Here is a 25418-nt window from a genome sequence, read left to right on the forward strand (position 1 = left end):
AGATGTTGGATTTTATATATATATATATATATATATATATATATATGTATGTATTTTGTAATGGATGGCCGGCAGCTTATGCTAGATGGCATCCTCCCTGCAGCATGGAAGTGTCCCAGATTCCCGTAGGGCACCATGGAGGATGGAGTTTAGCTTCACAGCCCTGCTGGGCGCCATGGGTGCCATCTTGGGATGCTGCAGGGTGACGTGGGGATTTATATTTTCCCGGTAACCCGGAAGTACTCCTTAGTCATAAGGACAGAGAAACAGAAGTACTTTTGGGCTGAAGAAAAACCTGGAAGTGCTGACCCGGACATGCTATGGAATCACTTGGACAGAAGAACAGAAGCACTTTCGTGTCAAGGACTATTTAAAAGACTGGTTGAAACCTAGCAAGCTGAGCCGGAGTTGGGAGGGAGTGTGACAGAGCTGCTGGGAGGAGAGGAGGATTTTAGTATTTGTGATTATTGATTTATTAATTGTGGTGAGTGTTATGCTTGGTGCACTATATTTAAGAAAATAATTAAAAATCAACTTCTGGGTGATTTTACCCCATGTCCTGCGTACTGTCTGTTGGGAAAAAAGATGGGCAATAGCGCCACCAAGTGTCCACATATTTACTATATATATATATATATATATATATATATACAGTATAAATATATTTAGATGAGTTGTTAAGACCTCTCATTAATTCGATTTATTTTAGAACCCCATCACCACAAAATGAGGCACTAGCACCTCTACTGTCAGCTGAATTATTGGAGGCCCCAAGTAGATGGTGCAAATGTGCTGCAAGTTAACTGTGAGGGGGGCACAGTCCTAGATCTTCAACTGTAAAACTGGATGGTGGAGAGCTCCTGCCTAAAAGAATTAGCAGCACCCTGTCTGTCTGAGGTGGGCTTCAGGGCTGCTCCATCATAGAATGCGATTTTGGAGCCCCTGTTACCGAATGTGGTCAATGGCCAGTTTATTAAGCGATAACTGACGTTTATCATGTGATGAATTCAAGAAGTAATTAATTTTATTGGATTTATTGGAACCTTTATGGTTTAGGCCAGAAACATGTCTGAGATATTCCAATTGCTCTAGCAGAAAAGGTCTTACTGGATGGGGTGTCAGGGCGACTTTGAGCAAAACTTCCATTATAATGTGGGCTTTCTGAGTTATGGGGGAACGTTAACATTTTGATTATCGATAGGAATGGACCCCCAGGAGCAATGCTTCTGACCTTTGCTGGCAGCATCGCTGGCAGCCAACAAACGCCAGGCCATTTTCAAAAACAGCTCAAGAAGATAAAAGAAAACAAGCGTGTTCTGGCAGCAGATGCTGTTTCACAATCGTGACTGTGCAGCTCCTACTGTACATAAACAAAGAAAAGCAGCGCGTAAACATGTTTGTCATACTATCTGCTCCTGCCTTGTGTGCGGACGGCCCTCCCAGACACCAGCACTGGGGCAGGCCATGAGCTGGGTGTTGGCCAATGGTGGACGCTAGCTGGTTTGGGGGGGTGGACTCAGAAGCGCCTCCTCTGACAGCTCCTGCGTTTCACTCGACAGCTTTTAAAATGTGAATATAAAGGGAGAGAAGCACAATGAAGTCACCCTCTTCAATGCAAGGAGCTCCACTGATTTTTTCCAACTTTTTGGGTTTACTTTTCTGACCAAGAGAACCAAGCAGATCTTAAAAAGTCTTCCCTCCAGGAGATGGAAACTGGTCTGTAATTTCACACAATGCACAAAGGAGGTTGCTATTTGGCCCTTATTAGTACAGTTTTAATGGTGGGATGTGACCTCCTTAAGGCCATTGAACCCTGAAGTGTCCTTGTCACTAGCTTGTGCAGAAAATCCTAAATAAAGGGTGCCTTGTGAGGCTCGTTTCTTCATACAGACACACACACACGTGTGCAAAGACATAAATGCATGTGGACATTTCCACTCAGCCTCCGTTTAGTTGAGTTCCTCACTCCACACTAAGCCAAGTGCACATCAAAGACGCCCAAAAGAAGGACGCCACTTCACAGACTGTCTATAGGCCTGGAGAGGAACTGTCATTAGCTCCCTCACAGTCTTAGAGTTCTGAATTCAAATCCCAGTACTCATATCGATGTAAAGTCCAGCAGATGATCACAGTTAAGTGCAGTTGACCCTAAAATGTAGATGGGAGCACAGACATGCTAACACGACCTGGACTGCACTGACACACACATCCAAAGGAAACACAAGCACATTACACGCATACAACAAGTGCACATTATTGTGTGTTTGAATGTGTGTTGAACCTGTCACCACCGATTAATTCAAATATCCCCCATTTGTACAGGGGAACACCATAATCGTGTTGGTGCCCCCCCATCCCAGTACGCACACATCCCGTGTCGACACAAACACCTTTCAACGCACACAGATACATAAATAAATGTTATTGCAGCAAGCCAAGTGCTGAAAAGCACACACAAACACCGACACCGGCACATAAACGTCCTAGTGACCCCTTTATTAGATCCACCTATTTAGTACTCGGTAGGTGCTATTAACTCTGCTGAAAACATAGCAGAAACTCAGGTCATGACACGATGCAGACAACACATTGATCCCTGTTTTTATTAAATTCAATTTTAGGGTCGCAAGAAGCCAGCACAATGGCAGAAGGCAGGAACATTAGAAATGTTGTGATGAGAATGGGCCATTCAGGTCAGCAAGCTCGTCCAGCCTATTCATTCAAGCTGAGATCTGAAGGGCACCTAAACTCGTATTATCTACCACACTACGTGGTAATTTATTCCACGTGTCAGTGGTTCTCTGTGTGAATAAAAACCTCCTAAGTGTTGTGCATAATCTGCCCTAACAAGTTTGAAAGTAACAACTGGGATCCATTGTACTAATTTCTTCCAGAATTGTAAGCACTTCATTCATGTCACCTCTTAGACTCTTTTTGCTTAAACTGAAAAGATTCAACTCCTTCAATCTCTACTTGTAGCTCACACCTCTCAGTCCTAATCAGCCTGGTTGCTCTTCTCTGGACTTTCTCTAGAGCCGTTTTGTCTTTTTTGGTAATAGTAGAACAATCTGGACGAGAACAGGCTATTCAGCCCAACAAAGCTCGCCAGTCCTTTCCACTCAACATAACATCTAGTCGAGTTTTGAAAGCCCCTAAAGTCCTCCTGTCTGCCACACTACTTGGTCGCTTATTCCAAGTGTCTGTTGTTCTTTGTGTGAAGAAAAACTTTGTAATGTTTGTGCATAATTTCCCCTTAACAAGTTTCCGACCCATGTTCTTGATGAACTCACAGTCTCGATCCGTACAGATTTCCTTCATAATTTGAATCACTTCACTAAGGTCTCCTCTTAATCTTCTTTCTCTTAAACTGTAAAGGCTCAGCTGTTTTAATCTTTCCTCATAATTCAACCCCTGTAGCCCTGGAATCAGCCTAGTCGCTCTTCTTTGACCTTTTCTTGTGCTGCAATGTCCTTTTTGTAGCCTGGAGACCAAAACTGCACACAGAACTTCAGATGAGGCCTCACCAGTGCATTATAAAGACTGAGCAGAACCTCCTTGGACTTGTACACTACAACATTCAGTTTGCCTGCTTAATGGCTTCTGAACACTGTCTGGCAATAGATAGTGATGAGTCCACTATGATTCCTAAATCCTTCTCCAAAGGTGGACGTTCCATTTTCGGACCTCTGTAGCAGTGCATGCTCCCAACCTCTCCTTTCTCCTCTCCTCCATTGTGTATTCAAACTTAACATTTTTGCTTCCTGAATGTAATTCTTTCCACTTAATTACATTAAATTTCATCTGCCATAGATCTGCCCAAGTCTTTATGCTGTCCAACTTCTTTGGTAATGACTCAACGGATTTGAGATTATCTGCCAAAACACCTCTCTTGGTATCATCTGCAAAGTTAACCAGCTTGTTACTTATATTCTTATTTATCTATACTAATAAAAGGCAAAGCCCTCACTGACTGACTCACTCACTGACTCACTCACTGACTCACTGACTCACTGACTCATCACTAATTCTCCAACTTCTCGTGTAGGTAGAAGGCTGAAACTTGGCATGCTTATTCCTTACAGCTTACTTACAAAAGTTAAGCAGGTTTCATTTCGAAATTCTACACATAATGGTCATAACGGTCGACAACATCCGCCATGTTGAACTTTCTTATTTATGGCCCAATCTTCACGAAATTTGGTAGGTAGCTTCCCTGCGCTAACCAAAACCGATGTACGTACTTATTTCAGTGGTATGATGCCACTGTCGGCCGCCATATTGAACTTTCCAATGTCACTAATTCTCCAACTTTCCGTGTAGGTAGAAGGCTGAAATTTGGCAGGCTCATTCCTTACAGCTTACTTACAAATGTTAAGCAGGTTTCATTTCGAAATTCTACACATAACGGTCATAACAGTCAACAACGTCCGTCATGTTGAACTTTCTTATTTATGGCCTCATCTTCACGAAATTTTTAGGCGGCTTCCCTGCACTGACCAAAACCGATGTACGTACTTATTTCGGTGGTATGATGCCACTGTCGGCTGCTATATTGAAATTTTCAACAGTCTTTGTTACTTATGGGCCCATCTTCAAGAAATTTGGTACGCGGGTTCCCAACGCTAATTCAATCCTACTTACGTACCTATATACATCCATAGCCTGCAGCTCGGTCACCGTGTGAGGTGGCTTTGGGTCCCCCATCCCAACGCCTCCCACGTTGTTGGCGGCCTGCCTATATAAGGCCGTCTGTCGCTCTGGTCTCTACATTCCCTTCCTTGCTTCGCCACGTGATTCACGTCTCCCTGCTGATAACTAAAGCCTTTTTATTTAATCCACGGCTTCTCCGCTGTTTTATTGTTTGTTAATTACAATTATAGTTATTGTGTAGGTATTTTAGACTTGCTTTACATTGTTCAGGTACCCATTTCCTTTATCGTTCCAACCGTACCCCCATTAACATGTCTATCGAGGTGATCATCATCGATCAAAGAACTGTCACTTACCGAGTGGTTTCCATGCCCGGAGATGGCACCTACCTTTTCCATTCTCTTTGTTACATATTGCACGGGCATATCAGGCTCATTCTTGATATCAGGAGGAACATTCTGTCTTATGCATTGAATGACTGGGACAAGTTCAAGGTGTGGACTGATGACGGTACAGGAGATAATTATACTACACAGGAGCACTAGAAGAGTGAAATGCTTAAGCCCTTCACCTATGGTTCTGCATGTGAGTTGATGGCTGCCGCTGAATTGTTCGGTTGTCACTTTCAAGTGTACCAAAATGGCCAAATATTTTACACCTTTGGACAACCGCCAATGTCTCTTAAACATCTTAGATTCACAGGTGACGATTTCAGTAGTGGACACTTTGATGTTTATGAATGTTTAAACTCTCAAAAGCTGGATGTGAAGTTATCGATGAAACCGGTTGTATACTTACAACGCTTGAGAGATGCCGAATGTCTCTTCAACACAAGTCCTACAAATACTGTCGTAATTGAAACAAACCATGAAACTCAAACCGATTATGACAGCAGCAATCCAAGCTGTGAGATTTGAAACAAGATTACTGTTCACATGGCCAGCTGTACGTTGCCTGCTCAAGAGTAAGCTCAGCGCACAGCTTGGTCATGTTATAACTGACGAACTCACAATGTGCTATACAAAGAGATCCTTAACAAATAATTATTGGCATATTTTCCCTCAGTTTCAAAAGGTTTAATTTTCTTCTTAATAAAAATTTGAATGCAGTACTTCGCCACTGCGAAGCGCGGGTATTTTGCTAGTATATCTTAAAAACAGCAGCGACCCTAGCCGTGACCCCTGTGGAACACCACTCTTAATGTCAGCCAGTTCTGAGAGGGTACCTCCTATCTCATAATACAGAAAAATAAAATTGAACACAGTACTCCAGGTGAGGCGTCATTAGTAACTTAAGCACAACTTGCTTTGACATCAGGGAGCCATATAACCTAACATTCTATTAGCCTTCGTGAAGACATCAATACACTGTCTTGATGTAAGTAGTGATGAGTCCACTCTGACTCCCAGGTCCTTAACATAAGGGGTACTTACAAGTTTCACACCTCCCACTGTGTATTCAAATCTAACATTCCTACTTCCTATGTTTAATGCTTTACATTTACTTATTTTATGTTTCATCTGACACAAATCTACCAAAGCCTGTACTTGCCAAGTCCCTCTGTAATGATTTAGCAGATTCTACATCATCTCCTCTTCCACCTGATTTGGTATTATTTGTAGACGTAACCAGCTTATTGATTACATTCTATGTCCAGATCATTTGTGTACATTAAAAAGAGCACTGACCCCTGCTAGACACCATCTTTAACATCACCTAATTCTGATAGGGTTCCCTACACCATAACATTTTGGTTCTTGTGTTTCTGCCAATTTTGAGCTCACCTACAGACCTCACCCTGAATTCTTACTGCTTTTAGTTTGTTGAAAGCAACAGAATATCACCGAGCTCACTCACACACAATTAAAAACAACCATTATAGTAATTTATTTTGTTAATAATGTTTATAAAGTACAATATATATAACATTGGTACACACAAACACAAATAACTGAAGGCATGTACGTAGTCTGTTGTTCTCTGACTTTTTAAGTCAAAATTTCTAAAAACAATAGATATTTATTTTATTTAGTATTTCAAACACACACACACACACACCAGATTGGTTTGGTTCTTCTAGTGTCCAAAATGAAGGGGTCAGGGTAAAGATTTGGGGGCTCCATCTCAGCTCAAGTGATTTCCACTTCAGCTCACAGTCAGGAAGATCTCAACCAACCAGAGGACTTGTGACATCACCAAGCCCCGCCTCTATATGTATGTCCTGAAAAAATCTATGACTGTGACCAGGCTCAGCAGCAAGACACACGTGTAACGCACCAGACATGCACCATTTTCTTTGTAAAGAACATTTTGACACCTATATTGATTAAAACAGGGTGGCACCTGGTGACAGAAACATTTTGGACATTTTTCCAGTTTGCTTTTTCAGCCTTCACTAGTGTTTTTCATATTGTTTACTGTTATAAAGAACTTAGCAAAGCCATTCAGAATAGAAAACAAAGCAACAAGGAAAAGTGCCACACAAGATGATTCAAACACATTATAATTCACAGGGGATTAAACACTAGGAAGAGCAAAAAAAAAGAAAAAATAAATAAACACGCACATGTAAAATAATGAGAACGGAAGAGTAATTTAAAGAACAAAACAAACACAGGTGTACTCGACCTAGGTGATGAAAGGTGGGCGCTGAATGTGATTAGGAAGGAGCCACAAACTATATGAGCGTTCGATGAGAGATGCTTAAGAGGGGATGTCAGAGAAGCCAAGTTTATGAAATCGAGCAGAGTTCTCAAGAGACTTTGACATCAGGCAGGAAGCCAGTGCAGCTGAGCCATTGGGGTTGAGTCAGGACTACGGAAAGAGCATTTTCAGTTTGTAATAATCGGATAATGCTTGGAATGGTGTGATGGGGGTAGCCACTCTCCACCAGTCAGCACAACATGTAGGAGGGAAAAGCTAAACAATTAAGGTGTCTTTACTAGCTCAAAATAAATTACAGGAGGGAAGAGCACAGGGACAGAAATTCATAGAAAAACATCCATCACTCTGGACCTCTCTGCATGACTGTTGAACACATGGGCAGCATTTAAGGGGTGGCCAGCCCAAGCTCTATAATGTATCACCCCATGGTTGAGATGGTCTTGTTCCCTTTGAGCTGAATGGTACTAATCTGGTCTAGCAGACACCTTAACAGACAATGATGCCAATACACTGTGCCAATGACTGACATGCTGTTCTGTGAAATTGGAAGTGATAAGCATGTGCAATTCAAAACACTTTACACGCAATAAATACTTACACTTTGTTAATTTACCAATAGATACATTTTGTTATATGTGTATTTGTGCCTACTTGTGTCAGCTGCTGTAACCCTGCATTTTTCTTTGGGATAAATAAAGTTTGTATGTTCTATCTATCTATCTATCTATCTATCTATCTATCTATCTATCTATCTATCTATCTATCTATCTATCATATAGTGCCTTTCATATCTATCTATCTATCATATAGTGCCTTTCATATCTATCTATCTATCTATCTATCATATAGTGCCTTTCATATCTATCTATCTATCTATCTATCTATCTATCTATCATATAGTGCCTTTCATATCTATCTATCTATCTATCATATAATGCCTTTTTATCTATCACTCCAGCTCCCTAAACACCCGACACAAAGGCTTGGATGTTGGTATAAAAGGACAAGGAGTCTTTATTGTGGGAAACTCTTCCTTCAAGCATTTTCCATGCCACAACCAAGAGTAAAATTAAGCACAACGGTAAGCACTAAGCGACCCTGTCTTCCTTCTCTCTCCATCACTGCCTCCTCCACTCCTCCCAGCAAGCTTCATCCTCAGTCCACCTGACTCTGGTTTCTTTTATGTAACACCCGGGAGTACTTCCAGGGTCCTGTAAGCATGGTCTGAAAGCCCCATGAAGTAGGGCTCCCCAATCAGTGCAGCACCACCCTGGCAGCACCCATGGATCCCAACAGCATTGAGTCGGGAAACTTGAAGTCCCATAATGCCCTGTGGGAATCCGGGGCACCACTACAACTTCAGGGGGGCTGCCATTTAGGGATCCAGGGGAGATAATGCTAATGTCCTGTGCATGCTGTTTCCCCTAGACCAGAAGTTCCCAAAGTGGTCAATATCGACCCAATGGGGTCGATATGAACTTTCTAGGGGTCGATAGTTTCATTAAAAAAATGTGGGGATCGACGACAGCAAAAATATACCCCCTTACTACTGCTATTTGTTTGTTACTTCAAAATATCTATGATTCCAATAGGTACCTAATTAAGAAGTAAAATAATTTAAAAAAAAAAAACACTTTTTTGATAAAAACACATTACATACCAAACTTGCGAACGAAAAGGTAAAATGTGTCTCACGTAAGAATGCATGAAAATACATGCAGCTCAAACATGTCTGTGCATTATCTTATCGAACGTATCAAAGCAAGTGCAGACATGAAAAACCGTTGCATGTGACTAGGGGGTCAATGGTTTTAAAAGTTTTTGGTAAAGGGGTCTGCAGCCAAAAAAAGTTTGGGAACTCTTGCCCTAGACCTTCCATTACAGAGGCATCCCGGCTGGGTAAGGGCTCTGGCCATCCCTCACATGGTTTATCTATCTTCAGAATCTGACCATATTTCTGGACATTTTCATTCTCAATTGTTTTATATAACCTGTTACAAATAGCTGTTCTTTAGTTTATACATCCTTTTGTAACTCTGTTTATGCATTATTATTGAAAAGCACTTGAAGCACGAATGAAGATGTGCTTTAGAAAAACCGATTGCTGAAGTGAGACTTGGGTTGCCGATTTACTGTGCTTGGACCCTCACTTGATTTTTATTTAGGGGACACTTCTGTGTGTGGTTTTCATGTTCCCCTAAGGCTGTGTGATATCTAAGTGAGTGTGTGCGTTTATTTGTGAATATGACTTTAAATGGTATGATCGTCCTCCTTGCCCCCCCGCCTATGACCCACCTGGATTAGCAGCTAAATAAAATGTGAGGATGTCAGACTTGACCTCCAGTGATGCTGTTACTCTGCCCCTCCACCTTCCCTCCGCAGGCATCTTCCATGAATAGCGTTTCGAGCCTCAGATGTGCCGACGTTTAATTGCTCCAATGGACATCTTGATTTCTCTCGCTTTTATTTTATTTTTTATTTTTAATGACAGCGCCTATAAATATTGCAAGTTTATGCCTGTAATTTATCACACCATGGTTTATGAGGCTACCTGGTGCTTGCTGGCCGAGGAAAGGGAAGATTGGTGCCAACTCACAGTCTGCTAGAGGTTAATGGCAGAAGTAAACTGTGACTGACGGCTGATTTATGCAGCAGCTGCCTGAGTGTGGGGCAGCCAGGGCATGACCTGGGGGGATTAATGCTGACTGCCTTCTAATCCACCAGCGTGTTGCTGCTCCACTGACCTGGCGAGTCAGGTCGTTCAAGGTAAGACTGAGCACTAAGGAAGAAATTAATGAAAACTGCACGGAGTGGTGAGAGAATCAGTGCATTGGCGCCCAACCACAAGACAGCTGCATTCATGCCAGTGAAAAGAGACAAGCAAGACATAAAGGAATAGGGACACTCAGGTGCTCCTGGGGTGACCCTATTCTATTGTGTGAAGGTGCTACCCAGCCTGCCAGGCCCCCCCACTCCTTCCTTCATAGCTTCAGCAAAGTCATTTGCGGGAAGAGTAACACAAGTGCTCGGCTGCAATTTAAACAGCTGAGTGAACAGCGAAATCATTTTATTATTTGTTTCCTGTTCCTTCTGCTCATGGACTGCTGTGTGCGTCATCAGCTCCACTGTCTGCGTAAGGGAATCCCATCAAATGCAGTCAGGCTCATTAATCATGCGCTTACATAAAGATGCAAAGGGCACACATCACCCGGGGAGAAAACAGGCAAGGAGCTGTGACCCCGGTTCACCTGAGGAGAATCCAATGGCCAGCACTTCACCTCTTCCTTTGCAAGGTGCTATGTAAGGTGGAGTGTCTGCTCAAATTCACAACCCCCATCTAATTAGAAAGCAAGCATCAGCAAACATAATGGAAGTAATCACTGGTAGAGCGCGAGGGAGGCTAGCATTCAAGTCACCACTTTTAATTAGCAGCTCATGGCCTAACCCTAATATTCAAGTAATAAGCCAGCAAGAAGGAAATAATTGCCTCACTAATGGCACATTCAACAAAAGGAGGTAGGAAGGTGAGTAGGAGAGTTCAATAAGGTATGGCCCAGTCAGGAAGCACTCAAAATGGCTACCAAAAATAAAAAAGAGTAGGAGCCAAGGGAAGTGGGAAAATGGTAAATTATGGATTGAGGAACAAGTACTAGAAGAAGTAGGAGGAACTGAATCACTGAGGTGTCTGAAAAGAAGAAAAGTAAAAAGTAGGGAGAATGACGGACGAAAAAGTGTGTGAAGAGTGAAGATTTGAAAGAAGAGGATACAAGGCAGAGAGGTGGATGAATGGGAAGGAGAAAAGTAAAGAGGTATCAGAGTGTGGCCACAGCTTACAGCAGTAAAATGTGTCTGAAAGAGATATTGGGATATTGGAACAACTTAACCGTTAGCTAACCAAAAAAACCTGATGGTCTCCTCTCATCTGTCACATTTTTTATGCTTCTTATGTCACACTAGCTGGCCCCATGGCTCCACACACGTAGTCATGAAACAGGACAGTGAGGAGGGTACCACCCGGACCCCTACTGCTGACATCATGCTTCCCCCTGCCCTCGGCCCGCAGCCACTGTCTCGGATTAGCGTAAATATATTGCTCCTGCAAGTGAACTATGATAGAAGAGATGAGAGAAGTTGCAAAATCAACCCCAATGGTCAAGAATGGTCAAGCAAATTATAGAAGAAATCCCGATCTAAATCTGTTAAGTAGCTCTCTCATTTGCTAGCTAAGAGGAGATAAGGTGCACGCCCTGAGGCTGGTGTGTGATTGAAGATGGCCCCGTCCCCCTCCCCTCAGCCCTCTGCGTCTCTCTCAGATTCGTACAAATAAATCGGTACTGCAAGTGAACTATGATAACACGATGAGAGAAGTCGCAAAATCAACCGGAATGGACAAGCAAATTATAGAAGAAATCCCGATCTAAATCTGTTAAGTAGCTCTCTCATTTGCTAGCTAAGCGGAGGTAAGTTGCACGCCCCGAGGCTGGTGCGGGAGTGAGGAGGGCCCTGCCTCCCTCCCCTTGGCCCTCTGCATTTCTCTCAGATTCGTACAAATAAATCGGTACCGAAAGTGAACTATGGTAACGCGATGAGAGGAGTCGCAAAATCAACCAGAATGGACAAGCAAATTATAGAAGAAATCCCGATCTAAATCTGTTAAGTAGCTCTCTCATTTGCTAGCTAAGAGGAGGTAAGGTGCACGCCCTGAGGCTGGTGTGTGATTGAGGATGGCCCCGTCCACCTCCCCTCAGCCCTCTGTGTCTCTCTTGGATTTGTGCAAATAAATCGGTACCGCAAGTGAACTATGATACTTAGCGAGAAGAGAGAAGTCGCAAAATCAACCAGAATGTTCAAGCAAATTACAGAAAAAAACCCGATCTAAATCTGTTAAGTAGCTCTCTCATTTGCTAGCTAAGAGGAGGTAAGGTGCACGCCCCGAGGCTGGTGCGGGAGTGAGGAGGGCCCCGTCCCCCTCCCCTTGGCCCTCTGTGTCTCTCTCAGATTCGTACAAATAAATCGGTACCGCAAGTGAACTATGATAACGCGATGAGAGGAGTCGCAAAATCAACCGGAATGGTCAAGCAAATTATAGAAAAAAACCCTATCTAAATCTGTTAAATTTTAATCTTGTGAAAAGTGGACAGACATACATACAGACGTTGGATTTTATATACAGTATATAGAGATGATGCCACTCTGATTCTGTTCTTCAATTAAACACACAATTGTGTTGCTCCCTGTTCAGAGTTGATCCCTACTTTACATTCACCTCTGCCAGTATATAATTTGCAGGATTTAGTAGTGTACATACTGATTGGTATCAATGTTGTGAAAGAGTTACTTGTCATAGCATGTCCCTCCCAAGGATTGTATCTGAAATCAGACCCTGGAATTCTGGATAAGAAGGACAAGAACAAAGACCAATACAGTCAAAACTCATAGGTATCATGGAGCAAAAAAAAGAACATAAGAAACTTAACAAACGAGAGGAGACCATTCGGTCCATCAAGCTCATTTATTTAGACAGACATCTAACGTTTTGAAATGGCCGATTGAAGAGGAACACAACAACTGTTAAGGACCATGAAGGGTATAGTGAAATTCATTGACCTAGACTGGTGAAAAATCTAAAGAACTGTACAGGGAAGAAAAATGAGGACCTCATAAAGCAGAATCATAAAATAATGAGTTGGTTAACTAAAGAATGCAAAACATGGAACGATTGGATAAGAAGGAGGGGATGAGGCTGGTGGGACAGAAACACAGTAAGAGACAAACATGAGGAGCAGGAAAGATGATCATGAGCTAATAGAACAGACGGATGAACAACCAAACCATGAACTAGATAAGCATGAATGGAGATTTGGACAAGCAGGAGATGTGGCTGAATGGAAACTACTATTATTTGGTCTGTGAAGAAGAAGAGAAACATGGGGAAGGGTGATTCAAAAAAGAACTAGATTAATAAAGGAATAACTTAAAGAGCTGGATGGAAAACAGAAAAATGGTTAAGTAAAGAACAAGCCTAGCAATGATGGCAAAGAGCAGAATAACAAAGTGGATGGGAGAGGAACCTGAAAAGCAATGAGAAGAATGAAGAGTTTACAAAACTGCTGAAATACAAATTCAATCAATGAAGATACAGATAGAAGACAGGATTACAAAAAGGAAGAACCGTAAGAGTAGGAACAGAGTTAGACAGGAATATGAGGACCCACAAAAGACGATCAGCTAGGTAAGCATTAATGAAGAATAGGAGGGAAGGCTGCATGGACTAGAATATTGATTATAAGGGATCTGAAGATAAGGAAGAAGAAGGAGAAAAAGAAGGAACTCAACCGATCAGCTGAAAACTACATATTATATAAGTGAGGAACATGAAGAGCAAGCCTGGATGAGATAAGGTAACAACTGCTAGAACAAAAACTCTTAAGTCTATGTACCATGATGAATTAGTAAAGCTCAGCTAGGTGGGTGAAGAATCAGAATAAAAGGAAGAAGGAGGAGAAGAAGAAGAAACTGATGAGATAGCAAAGAACATATTTTGTTGATGAAGAATGTAAACAGCAGAAAGAAGAATGGACAAAAAAGGATAAGAATGAAGGAATAAAGAACAGAACACGTGCTGGACACAAATTCATTCAATGAGTAAAGAAACTGAACAACAACAATAAGAAGAATGAGAATCTCTACAGTGTAAATGCATGATTATTAGCCTGCCTGCAGAGAAGACATGTGAAACACTTGAAGAATAAGACCATACCTGATGAGGAAGTACAATTACTGTGACCGTAATGTTATGTTACTGTATGTAGTTTAATGAGAAGGCCATTTAATGGCATTAACAGAGCAATAATTTGTACACATTTGCTACTACTGATGGTTTAGTGAGGTCCTTGGTCATTTGTGGCCTCTGACAGAGCACATAGAAGATGGTTTAAGACATTTGGAGGAAGTAAAAGTGGTAGCAACACTTCCGATAGCCATTACCATTCTTCGAGGGTTGAGAGCAGATGCCCTGTGTGTCCACCCAAACCTGTCTCCACGCATTGGTCCTCCCTCTAAATTGGCAACCCCCTTTGTCCCATAGTATCAGTGCTTCAGTATCAGTGTTTTGCATATCCATGGGGTTTTTCAGAACATAACCCCTGCAGATAATGAGAATCGACTTTATATCAATATGAACTATACATGGCACAACCAAGGTTGGGTTCAGGGATACCCCTTGTTACAATGCTTCAGTATGTGCAACAGTCCCACCTCAGTTCCTTTTTCTGTTCAAATGTTGATCTACTGATTACACATGATGGCTCTTCTCTCTTAGAGTAATGACTGTATAACCACTTTTAGGTGAACTCCATACTCCATCGAGGGCTCCTCTTTTAAAGGCTGTGTAATTATGGAGTCCGTTCTGTCTACGACAAACCAAACACACAGACAGGTTCTAAAATGTTTATTATTTTTTTCTTTGCTAAAACACGTTTGGATTATTTTTAGGATTTCTTTTGTCTAGCTTATAGACATTTTAATAAAATGATGTTTCCTTAATTAAACAACGTAATGATTTTTCAAATTATTGATCTGTTATTACTGATCAAACTATATAATTGTTATTAATCTGTTAATACTGTGTAGTATTATGGTTCTTGCTTTGTAATATTCCTCAGCATGCCAGTTACTATATCTCGTAAAGGTGCATGATGGTCTAGTGCATTGTGTCAGGGGGTGCTGGTCAGAAAATCAAACACAAAACTCCAAGACTGGCCTTCTGTCTGGGTGTGGGACCACCAAATAGGCTTCAACCCAGGCAACCACACTCCAGTCACAAAGTATGCATTTAGCCAGCACATGCCTAAAAATGGAAAACTGTTAAAAATCTCTGGTTTGTTGAAATATAATTCAAAAATAGAACATGAAAAAAAAGACAGGACAAAAAAGGAGCATAAGCAAGTTTTGCCTAAAAGTAAAGAAAAATAAAGCAACAAACTGAATAAATAGTATCCGAAAGCAGTACCTTAACCAAAGCAGAGGTAAAAATCCAGGAAATACAATAAACACAAACAAACCAAAACAAAAACAATCAAAAATGAGTCAAAACAACACAATATGGAAACTGCACTAAGAACTGAGGCTTTCCCTTAAACACTTGCCAAGGCCAGTACTCCAGCTGCATGATTAGGTGGCCCCACCTCCTTAGGCTTCACATGGAGGAGACAGGGCAGATAGCAAAAACTACTACAAAAACTCTTTACAGAATTCATAATAGCAACATGATAAATAAACAGAAAGCTATTAAAACGTTCAATACAAGCAGAACAAGATTAAAAACATAATCAATACCAGAATAAACAAAATAACAGAAATAAAGATTAATTAAACAGAAAACATACATGAGCCGGAAGTGTACCCCAGATTGAAGCATAATATTCAGACTGTTAATCTGGCACTTCATCTCCTGCTCATTTGTTAAAATGAACGCAAATGCATTAGCAGCCTGACCTTGATCACTCTTCTGAGTTTGGGGCATAACAACTGGGTCGTTTTCCTGTTCTGTGTCATTCTGATGCCTTTTTTTATACCTGGCATTCCCTAGTGGAACAACCAACCCTTAACAGCAGTATTGATATCTTTCCTTGACTCGGTCTTCATTCCTCCTCTTTGATGTTGACCTAAATTTGGTGGCTTGTGTATGAAACATGAAAAATAACACTAACACACATGCCAAGTCTTTTTTGGATTTACCCAGATTCTGGGACTGCTAGGAAGTGCCTGGCATCAGTCTTTATATAGTCATGTTAATAATGTCAAACACAGTGCCCTCCCAGTTATCTCTGCGTAACAAAAGAATAACATATACACAAAAGGTACACAAAATTCCCCCTGGGGCAAATAAAGTTCTATCTATCTATCTATCTATCTATCTATCTATCTATCTATCTATCTATCTATCTATCTATCTATCTATCTATCTATCTATCTATCTATCTATCTATCTATCTAAAATGCCAGCGCCCATAACAAAAAATAACATAGCAGTGAAATATTTCTAACCTTACGAAAAACACTTTTGAAGTTAAATTTAAACCTTAGACATGAGCTCCCCAATAAACAGACACAAATAGAGTTTACATTTACAAAAAGACCAAATCATAACTCAAAACAGGAGATCTTAGCACTAAAATATTCTCGCAAACACCTTTTAACTTCTAGTTACACAAAAAGAAAAGGCGGATGGTAGAAAGAAAGCAATTCAATATGCAGACATGTGCATAACCGTGCTGCCATCTTTTGTAGGGATGTTGTGAGGACGTGTTATTTTTGCATATCTTTTTCTCTTCATTTTGTTTATTATTTATTCACTGTAACTGACAGGTCACGTGATTTGTCTTATCAATGAAATCACCAGATGCTCTGCTATAAGTAGAGCAAACAGAAAGTATCCTTTAGATGAATACAGCTAAATTCTTTAGCAGTAGTTCGTTTTTCTTTTCATGTAGGCCTAGTGTCATCAATTATATTGTTAAACATATTTTATGAGTGTTCAAGTATTTAAAGGTACATTCTTGCATGCATTTTGAGAGTTTTCAAGGCATGGAAGGCAGTTGAAATTAATTTATCGAATTGTGCTGCGAAATAGTTTGCATCGTCGTCATCACTGTAATGCATTTTGGATTTTGTTTAATTTCTTTCTTGTAGTTTTCCCATTGCTAGGGGGGTCGTGACCCACAGACATTATTGCAGCGATGGCATTAAAAGGCCACCCAATTCATCTTGTTCTTATCTGAAGTGTGGATAACAAACTGCTTAACGCCTTTCTCAAGAATATTTATTTATTTGATCTCTGGATTTCTGATTTAAGCTACGTCCTTCAGTTTTCTCGATCTCTCAGTTCTGACCCTTTTTCTGTCTTTCGTTTGCTCTAACGGTTATAAAACATGTCAGCTTGCTGACATACAGTAACAGCCATCACTTTGGTTATTTATGAATGGCGCTATTTGTTTCTCCTATTGTTAGGTCAGTACCTGCATTGTAAGAAGTGTTTTCTCGAAGCTCGAGATCTCCTGATTACGACACAATGGGTTAAAAGGTCATCTTCTTGCGCACTTCCTCCTCTGAGTTTGTCAATACAAAAACCCCTTTTTTTTACAAATTTATTCTCAAAACTGATTTCTCAAAAGTCTTTTTAGTGTTGACTCTTCACTTGTTACTTTCTCTCGTTTCTTGGTTCTATTCTGACTCTTGACTTCTTAAAATTTTGACTACATCTTATCTCCTGGTCCTACTCAAAAAAAATGTTCGTGGTAGTCCTGCGAGAGTAACACCTACTACTAGGTTCATTTCAACTGTGTGATTTATGCTTGGGTTTGCCGTGTTTACTCAGTATATTTTTGATCTCCCCGATTTGACCTTTCTCTTGGCACTGACTCTGCTCCTGGTCTTTTCAGTCACTCACAATACTCTTGGTGGCCTTGTCTCATATCAGTAGCTATCAACACCAATAACATGGCTGCAGCCAGAAAACTCAACACGGAAAGGCTGTGTGCATATGGTAAAACAGATGGCAACAAGGTGCTGAAATGACGTCACCGTCATAAAGTAAACAAATTGCAAGTGACATAGGCCCAAACTGAACACAAACTAATTGGGTACTAATGAGTTCCAGGTGGTCCAGAAACCTGAATTACAACAATATGCTAATATAAGCAAACATTTATGTTTCTCTCCCTCAATCCTACTCTTTTACTGGTAACAGGAGGACACATGGCCAGCTTGCACCCATGTATAGCCTCTCTCCATTCTTCATTAGACTGTCAGCAAGTTGGAAACGTCCCAACCCCTGCATTTCTGGAAACATCTCTCACTCTCTGGTGTTTACCCTATTAATGCATTAATCTGATTTAGAATCTGGCTTTAATCGAAAAGTTTATGTCTATAGAATACATAAACATTTATATGCATATGTATACTGTCACAGGAGGCTGGGGGCCAGACCCAGCTGGGATGCCTGGAAGGATGTATGTCCCCCGGGCTGCGAGGGGGCAACTGCCCTGGATAAGCAGGGGACCACGGGAATGGAGCAAGGAGGCACAAACCCATGGGGGCCCGTAGCTTCTGCCAGGGGGCACCCCAAGTTTCCTAAAGCCCGGGAGCTTTGCACTTCTGCCACACCTGGGAAGGTGGGGGAAGATCCTTTCAGTGATACCCAGAGTGCTTCCGGGTGCTCATGGAGGAAGTGCCACCGGAAGAACATCATCAAGCACCTGGAGCACGCCCGGGTGACTATAAAAGGGGCTGCCTTCCTGCAGTTGTGGAGCTAGAGTCGGAGCTGGAGTAGGATGAAGCTCCAGTGACAGGAGGAAGAAAGGCGGCCCACAGACATTTAAAGGCCCGTACATAAGGGTGTTTGGTGCTGGAGCACTGTGTGTGGTGTAGGACTGTTTAATACTTGCAAATATTGTGAATAAACCGTGTGTGGCATTGACATCAGGTATCTGTCTGTCTGTCTGTCTGTCTGTCTGTACTCAGGCTGTCTATCACAATACGTAAAGCAGTCATATATGTACAGTAGTTAAACAGCTTGACTCACAGACCACATTGACGTACTGGTGATTACTTCCATCGTGAAAGGATGGCTTTAGTGAGACAGCCGCTGGCTGAACACAAATGAAATATGAAATGCCAGAAAAACACAGCAATAAATCCATGCTGCCATCCCGTCTGGAAAACTGTCCGTGTTACAGCAGGGTAAAAGATGTCCATACAGCAAGATGCGTGTTCTGGCTATCCTCACGGGAGATCATCCAGCATCATTGTCACTTTTGCCTCCTCACCCACATTTTTGTGGCATGCCCTGGGACTGGGTTTAGCTGGCACGGAATCAGCCTCTTCTATGCTGTCCATCAGTATGTCAGCATCAGTCTACTGATGAAAGAGGAAACAACGAAGAAACAAACAACCTTTAATGTTTATAGCAGCCATCATCACAAGGCACTTTACAAGTTTAGTCATTCACATGTGTTTTGCATTATTGGATCTCAGGCAGGTCAAGTGGCTTGCTCGGGTCACTAAGTGGGTTAGAGGTGGTACTGAGCTGGCAATCTTGGATTCAGAGTCCATTTCCACTGTCATTATACAACACTGAAAGAAAGCCAGAACTGAGACGAGAAGAGGGGAGCTCAAAGAGTTGAACAAAAAATGGCCTGGGTGAAAAGGTGTAATGAAAACCGTGTTGCTAAAGATTGTTGTATAAAAGGAATTAGACCAGGAGATGTTTTGAGGGGCAGACAAGGTCGAACCAAGAAAGGGCAAATATAAAGCAAGCAGAAACGACACAAGGGCAAAACCAAAATCAAATTCTAAGACTGAAGGAGTTCAAAATCTTGGCTCACTACTTGGAAAGCTAACTACACTAAAGATTTAGGATTTAATCTAACTCACGGAACCTCCGCCATATTTATATGTCAATACCGACAACATCACAAAGGTGACAATCGTAGTCACATGACACATCTCCCATGTCATGTAAATAAAAGAAATAACAAATAGACTATGTTGAAACAAAGAAAACCAGAAAATGTTGATAAATCAGTTCTCCATCATAAAAGCTCTAAAATAACTGTCAGGGATGCCAGGGGCAACGACCCGGCCGGGATGCCGTGAGGGACCGGAAGAGGGTCAAAGCCCACCCTGGATCACGTGGGGGCCGCCTTCCTGGTTGCTCTGGGGGCCACGGGTACAGGGCATGGAAGCTCCACCCTGTAGGGGCCCGTGGTCACCGCCAGGAGGCGCCCCAATGCCTTGGGGACCTGTTACTCCAGCACTTCCGCCACACCAGGAAGTGCTGGGGGGAAGATTTAGGACGGCACCCGGAGAGCTGCCGGGAGGACAGCCGGCACTTCCGCCACGCTGGGGCGTGGCCAGAGGAGGAATGCCGGGAACACCTGGGGCTCATCTGGGAACTGTTTAAGAGGGGCCGTCTCCATTCATTCAGCGCTAGAGTCGGGTGGAAGAGGAAAGGCATTGTGAGGCCAGGACTGTGTGTGTTTGGGGTTTGTGCACTATTTGGACTGTAGTCTGAGTGACTCAATAATTGTAAATATTTGTACATAATAAACGTGTGGTGGTGATTTACAACATGTCCGCCTGTCTGTGTCCGGGTTGGCTCCACATAACATAAGCCCATATATTATGACAAGTGAGGAAAATGCATTTGAGAATGAGGATGAGGAAGAATGAAGGAGAGAGACAAGGAAGGAGGCTAAGAAGGAATAAAGAGGAAAAGGAAGGTTGAGGAATGAATAGGGTTAAGGAAAAATAAATGAACGAATGAGTCCAGATTGTGAAGTTAATGCCCCATCCACATTTTTATGTTTTCATTTAAAATTGCAGACATTAGTCTCAGTTCTCGCTTTTCGTCCACACTACCCTAGCAATTTCAACCTCTAAAAATGAAGACTTTTGAAAATGCACTGCAGAAACGTATACTACTGAAAACACAGCCTCAGTGTTGTAATGTGGACGGGTGAAAATGCAGTTTTTCAAAAAGTGCAGACTCTAATCTCTCTCTGATTTGCTTGTGCTCATTATGTAGGCCATTCCTGATTGGATCCTGCTCAATTCATCATCGCATTCACTGACTGGTCACCCTTCATAGGAGAAAACCGTAATCCAACATGGCGGACCTAAAGCAGTTGCTTTCCAATGGTGCTTGTGGTGACCTTGGTGACCCCATATAATTGGAAGGCTTAAAGCAAAAAGAAAACATGCAACAATTGAGAGGGCGTTCTCACAGATGTGACTTCACCACAGAACTGACTCAAGATGGCTGATTTATGGGTTATGAGGTCACGAGGCAGGAAGGGGAGGGTCCAGGTGGAGATCCACGAAGGAGTGGCTGTCAGTCTTTCGTTCTGCAGAGGGAGGAGAGGAGGTGGTATTAGTATACAGCGCCAACATCTGGTCCAGCGGGTAATTACCACCACCAAAGCCCTTGAGCTGTTTCATCTAAATTGTGTTTTGTGCAGTTGAAATGCTGTATACATGTGCGAAAGGCAAACAATTTACCGATTTCTACTGTTTTATGTTAAATTGTGTGGATAGTGGCAAGGATTCTTCTGCAGATGCACAAATGCCCGTCTTTATCATATACATTTTTAGTTAGTTTAGTGTGGGAAGAAATACTTTCATAATAAATGTGTGGGTACAAATCATTCTGTTTAAGAAAAATTGTTTTTAAATAAAAATTTGGTAATGTTGACATAGCTTAACAGTAAGAAAAATGGAGGCTGAAAGCAAGATTAAAGAAAATTAGGATGAGCAACTCAGAGTGAAGATGAAGACTATGGAAAGAATGAGAAAGAAGGCTATCGTGAATAAGACAAGTAACGAGTGAGGGTCTGGTGGGCTGATAGACAGAGAGAGAGAGAGAGTAACATCAAGAATGGACATAAGGAAGACTAACAATCATTGGATGAAGGCGACATCGAATGAACAAGAGATGACTTGAGAAGTTAGCTCAGAGCCTGGCAATAAGCGGATAAAGAAGCTGGAGAATGAAGAAGAGAAAGGCTGAGGAAGGTTAAAATAAAAAGTGGAAGCCTGGCAGTAAAAAGTCAAGAAACAGAAGCTAACAATGATAGTGAAGATCTCGTCACAGTTCCCAGGTAAATGGCTTGGCCTTGCAGTGCCCTACATAGGACGTCTTTGCTGACACTGGTTTAGCCTGGATGAAGGTGCCGTCCAGGTCAGACCAGGTGGCATTATCATGGAGGAATTAAAGAGGGTCTAAGGGTAATTCCAAGCTCCGTCTACACAAAAGTGTCAGGACAGTGTAGATGGATTTGGTTCAGCTTGACAGGCGCTCCCTCTCTTTAATTTGCCACACTTTACTAATGTTTCCTTCCTTTCCTGCGGCTTTTGTATCTTTTGATCTGCTCGACGAAATAATCAGCCTTTATTTTGTGTTACCGTAGTGACAAAGTCCCCTGTCTCATTAGCGTTGCATTTCTGCAGCTACATCTATTGTTTATTCAAATCCTTCTACAGGGATTTGCTGGGCGGCTGCAGCCTATCGGCACTGCAACAGGTGAATGGGGAGTCCCAGGTTTGTGTGGTGGAAAACCACTATGACCTGGAAAATCTGACATGACATTGAAGACTTAAGTGGGCATTCAGAAAAGGCAACAGTTAGGTGACTAGGTGGGCCTAAAGATTGAGATCTGTCTCTTCTCAGTTGAAACCCTCTGCCCTGCCCCACAGCCACAGCTTTTGTCAGCAGAGGACATAGGAGATAGGGAGCACCGTCAAATGAGCTTGTAAATCACAAGCATCGGTGACACCTCAAGTGTATACAGAGTGGACCTGTGGAATTGGAGCTGGACAAAGAGAAGCTCACAAGCCTGAAGCATATGCCAGAACACCTGTCCCTATGCATAAATATCACAACTTCATGTTCCACCTGAAGGGCAGAGTGACGGCAGGAAAAATGGGCACCATCCATCCATCCATTATCCAACCCGCTATATCCTAACTACAGGGACACGGGGGTCTGCTGGATTCAATCCCAGCCAACACAGGGTGCAAGGCAGGAAACAAACCCAGGGCAGGGCGCCAGCCCACCGCAGGTGTATTGGACTGAGACTGCTACTTCGATGTCCACCTTTGAGATACTGTGTGACCCTGAGCAGGTCTCTTAACCTGTCTGTCCTACAAGTGAAAAAATATTTAAACTGATAAAACAAATGCATAGAGTATCTGTTATTAATTTTTTGAAATGCTGGTCACCCAGAAGATACAATATATAAAAATACAATACAATGTAATGGTAGCCGAATTCAGAGGTTATGAGGAGTGAAACAGGCTGGCATGAATTTATGTAACTCTCCCACCAAATTATAACATGCATCAGAAAATAGGAAGAGTAATAAATGAACAAAACAGGGACTCAGCTGGGACCTGCTCTCCAAAATCCGTTCACAAGAGTCCTCTTAATGGAGCTCAATTTCCTACTTGGGGGGCTTCAGTCTAAAGATCCTCACCAGTACTTGGATGTTTATTCTGACAAGTAACAGATGGGACAAGGAAGAAACATTGGGATGGCTTGGCTTTACCTCGAAAAACATATAGAGAAAAATGATCAAGACTGAGAAAGTGAACCATTTTGTCACTGATCTTTGCATTTTACTGTTCTGAGGACAACTCCAGCATCACCCTTCAGTGCTATGATCTGCTGGGCTGCCCAAACCTCACAACCCAGGATTACCTACAAAGCTGCAACTTGACACTCCAGATAACAAATGGGGACTAATAACAAAAGACGCCAGGCTACAAACACCAGAAGCCGACTTTTCATTTTTGCATCGGCCCCACTAAAGAAGGGGTTAATATTTTAAATTCAAAAAACAAAAAGGGAGAAAGGAGCCGTAAAATTCTCATGGCCTCCTGATGGTTATGATCTGCTGTATTCCTTAATTTTTGATGTGTTTCCCCTGAGGAGTTTTCTTTAATGCATATATGCAATTGGGGCTGTTTCAGCTCCAGGATTTTGAACATGACATTTGTTTTTCCATAAGAAAAAAGAGGAAATTAAAATGTTTTTAGCTTTATGTTCCAATGTCATCTTTGTTTTGTTATGGCCGTCAGAATTTCTGAGCATTCGCTTTGGTTGTTACCATGACAATATTACCCAGAATGATCCTGAGAGTATGACGCATGGGATGACACCAGATTGGCTGTATACAGGTTGACACATGCATTTCCAGATCATTTAAGATTCTGGATACAGTGGAACCTCGGGTCACGAACGTCTCTGAACATGTACAAATCGGGTTCGCCAAACTTTTGCATCTGTTCACGACCACACACTCGGGTGACAAACAAGCCAGTTTCCCTTCCGGTTCGTACGCGCCAATGATTTCCCCACGTGTTCAGTCTCTCCCTGTGCATTTGCTGTGAACTCTTTGTGTTCTATTTCTTTTCCCTTCCAGTTCGTACGCGCCGGTGATTTACGCACGTGTTCAGTCTCTCCTGTACAGTACATTGTTCTCGGTCAGATGTGCATCGTGCAGAGGGACTTTGTGGTATAGGGGGTCCACAGCTAACGTCATGAGGCCAGTTTTAAATAAATAATCGCCACGCTACAGCTGCCACGTCCTCTTCATAAATAGAAGCGCGAGGTGGCTAAAGAAAAAAGAAAAGACGAAGGTTGCGGAGTGAAGAAGTAAGCAGGAAGCCGTGTGGAAAGAACTGGTGTGAGCGAGCGAGCAAGTGCATGTTCTCAGGCAGGCAGCTGGACAGTGAGCCCAAGAAGAGGTTAGGCCGAAGGAAGCCTTCACTCCAGCTGAGTGATCGAGGAGCTGAAGTGACCAGAAAAAGGACGGCTGGCCGCGTAAGGCCGTAAGGCTTGTTTTTAAAGAGACTGCTTCCAGCATTGTTTTAACCTTGCTGTATTTAATGAAGACTTTTTTCTATTGGGTTTTAACCTCCAGTTCACTTATGTTTTTATGGGATTATTTATTTATTGAAGGATTCTGAAAGCACTGCACTTTATTTAATTTGGACTATGTTTTTGATTGTTGTTTTGTTGAGTTTAATAAAAGCACTTCGCACTTTTTGCACCATCCCCTTGCTCTATTGTACAGTAGTGCCCTATTTGTCGTGCTCATCGCTGACATTATTGATGGTGACGGGTTGAAGGGCTCCCGGAAGTGAGATGGGAGCATGCAGTGAACCCGCATCGTCACAGACTTTACCTCAAAACTGTAATCTCCTCTCCACCCAGTTCCTCCTCACTTCCTTCATGCCAGAACTGGACTCATGCAAGGTTAGTTTATGGTTAGTTTTTGTATTACGGATTTTTCAAATGTTCCTTTTTTTTGTTCGTAGTGTGAATTGTTGCAATGTTACTTTTCTTGGTTGTTTATTAAATTACGGATTTTTCAGATTCCTTTTTTCCCCTGTGCTTAAAACTCATTAAAAAAAGTGTTTACAGCAAGCGGTTCATAAGGCTATAGTGTGAATTCTTGCAATGTTATATTTCTCTGTTTAAGGTTTTCTCAGAGTTATTCAATGTTTTTACATTTAGTTTACTATTACGCTGTGCATTCTAT

Source organism: Polypterus senegalus, chromosome 18, assembly GCF_016835505.1.
Source record: "Polypterus senegalus isolate Bchr_013 chromosome 18, ASM1683550v1, whole genome shotgun sequence".
In the NCBI taxonomy this organism is placed as follows: Eukaryota; Metazoa; Chordata; class Cladistia; order Polypteriformes; family Polypteridae; genus Polypterus; species Polypterus senegalus.